The 2,579-nt window shown below is 50.5% G+C and overlaps 1 pseudogene; it reads right to left on the bottom strand.

Moving 5' to 3' along the window:
• Nucleotides 1–494: 494 nt before the first annotated feature.
• LOC139260631 (U2 spliceosomal RNA) lies at nucleotides 495–732 on the bottom strand (annotated as a pseudogene).
• Between the last annotated feature and the right edge of the window lie 1,847 nt (nucleotides 733–2,579).

The following is a 2,579-nucleotide window of genomic DNA, read 5'->3' as shown; positions in this document are numbered from 1 at the left end:
CGCCCCCGGAATTAGGTGGATCTGCACTTTTGCTCCATGGAACTTCCCGGTGCCTGTTTCGAACAGCGAGGGGAACTTGTTTAAGACCTGGGCACACGAAGTGTCGTCAACAGATGAGAGCGCTCACATCGTCCCATTCCAGCGTATCTTTCCCAGCCAGCTCCTGCCAAGCAGCATCGGACCATTGCCCAGTACCATCCAGAGTGGTAGCTTGTGCACCGCTCCATCATAGGAGACCTTTACAGTAGCACTGTCGATTACGGGAATCAGTTCCTTTCTTTAAATTCTCAGTTTAGTGCGAATGGGAGTCAGGACTGGCCTTGAGGCCTTACTGCACCACAATTTATTGAAAGTCTTTTTGCTCATAATTTTTTTTTTTTTTTTAATTTTTCGTTGCCAATCTTTCCAATTCTTTGTCAAATCACAAACGCCAGAGGTCACCTTGCACACATCAAGGATCACTCTGCGCCAATGCTCTTAGCCAAAAGGCCTAGAGCCACTGCACCGTTCCTGGAAGTACTGCAATACCAGGTTCGTGCCATGGAGGTGGATGGGTCAGGCCCCCCACACACCTCCGTGGAGGTGGATGGGTCAATCCACCCCACCCATCTCCTATTTCCAAAAAGCATAGGAGAACCACCTTCCTGATCCAGGGAGAACCACTTTGGGGTCATGGTTACTCCCCTGTCAGGTTAGTTACGCATGATCTTAGCCAAAAGGCCGAGAACTGGCTCGTGCCCAAGTCCAGCTCCATTGACACCGGGAGTCCATTTAATTCAATCTTCAGCATTATCGGGGGACACTTTGTGGTAAATGTGTGCACCCCATATACCTCTGCCTCCTCGGTTTGAGGCTCTGGTTCGTCATGATCCACTGTGGATCTGTCCTCCTCTGCAACATGGTGGTTTGCAGGATTAGCAGCGTTTGCAACTCACCTGCACATACGTTGGAGGTGTCCCATTATTCCACAGCCCTTGCAAATGTATCCTTTGCATGAATGGAAATGATGATCAAAATGATGATCACCCCCGCAACGCCAACAAGTTGTTAATGGCCTTGCATTCATCACTCTTGATGGTGTAGTCTGAGACATCTGCGGACGTGCAGCTGCAGGCATGTGAGCCCTGCCCTGTACGTTACGATTCGAAACAACATCACTTTGTTCACAGTACTTGTAGCAGCACTCGTGTGCTGAGAGATTTGTTTGGTATTGTCACTGGTGGCAATGAATGCCTGGGCTATCGCTATGTCTTTACTCAGGTTTGCCAAGTGTCACTTCATGGCCAATGCCAAGTACAAAGAAGTCCCTGAGCATGTGCTCCAAATGTCCTTCAAATTCGCAATGTCCTGCAAGGCATCTTAGCTTGGCGACATAGCTCGCCACTTCCTGGCCTTCAGACTGTTTGTACGTGTCGAACCGGAACCTCGCCATCAGAACGCTTCAGATGCTCCCGGATCAGTGTTCACAAATCATCGTACGATTTCTCTGTGGGTTTAGCTGGAGCAAGCAGATTTTTCATGAGGCCATACCTTGGTGCCCCACAAACGGTGAGGAGAATCGCTCTTTGTTTGGCAGCTTTCAATTCTCCTTCCAGCTCGTTGGCCACAAAGGTTTCCCAATCATCTCCCTCCGAAAATTTCTCCAGGATGCCCACTGTTCTCTGCATCATTGGGTTCGTCATCTGTATCTCATTGCCAGTTGTTTTGTATGAATAAAGAGTCTGACCAGGTACTGTTAGCTCAAAGTAAAGGGTGAACTTAGTCTTTTATTGCAGGTCTCCAGAGTGACTCTCCAGCCTATGAGACCTCCTTAAGTACAGGTGCTCCCAAAGGATTGTGGGATCCCTTGGGACTCCCCAGGGGATGAGCCCTCTGGTGGTTACACAAGGTATTTACAGGTCTACATATATAACAGTTGGACCCCATGAAGATTTATCAAACTTACCGTTTGGAGCTGATTTTCGCTATTTCTGTGAGGGGCCACGCTGCTCAAGCACTTCACTTCCTTCCTGGAGCGTAACAGGACGCAGGCGGAGCAGTAGTTGTGCAACACTGCTGCATTCCGAGGCGCCTTCCCTCCATATAAAAGGAAGGGCTATCGGTGCAGGCTCTGCATTGGGACCAGTGAGCTGGTCCCCGACGGCAGCCGGGATCCGGCCTGATCAGCCCGATGCACTGCAGCAGTGTGCCGGGCTGATGGATCGTGGCCTAAGAGGAATTCAAAAAATTGGAAAATGACCATTGCAGAAATTTCTGTACTTACCTCGGCCACCTCCCCTTTAACTTTTGCCTCCGAAACGCCCGGCCTTCCAATCGACGCCTCCTGATGCTGCTGGCGTTTTCGCTCACCGATGATGCAGGGGCGCAACCGAAGTTCGGGTCCATGGCGCTATTGAGGTGATGCGCACGACAATTACGTCGTGATCTGCGGGCAAAGGAGACTGGAGCGCAGCGTCTTACCACCGGCAAAAACTCCCGCCAAATTTAGCGGGAGTCGTTCATCTCCCCAATAGGTAAGTGCTCGACCCCCGGAGGGCTAGAAATTCATCTTGGGCGGTGATGCAAAACGGGCAATATTG

The sequence above is a fragment of the Pristiophorus japonicus genome, chromosome 3 (genome assembly GCF_044704955.1).
Source record: "Pristiophorus japonicus isolate sPriJap1 chromosome 3, sPriJap1.hap1, whole genome shotgun sequence".
Classification (NCBI taxonomy): domain Eukaryota; kingdom Metazoa; phylum Chordata; class Chondrichthyes; family Pristiophoridae; genus Pristiophorus; species Pristiophorus japonicus.
This window is presented reverse-complemented; position numbering and strand designations above follow the sequence as displayed.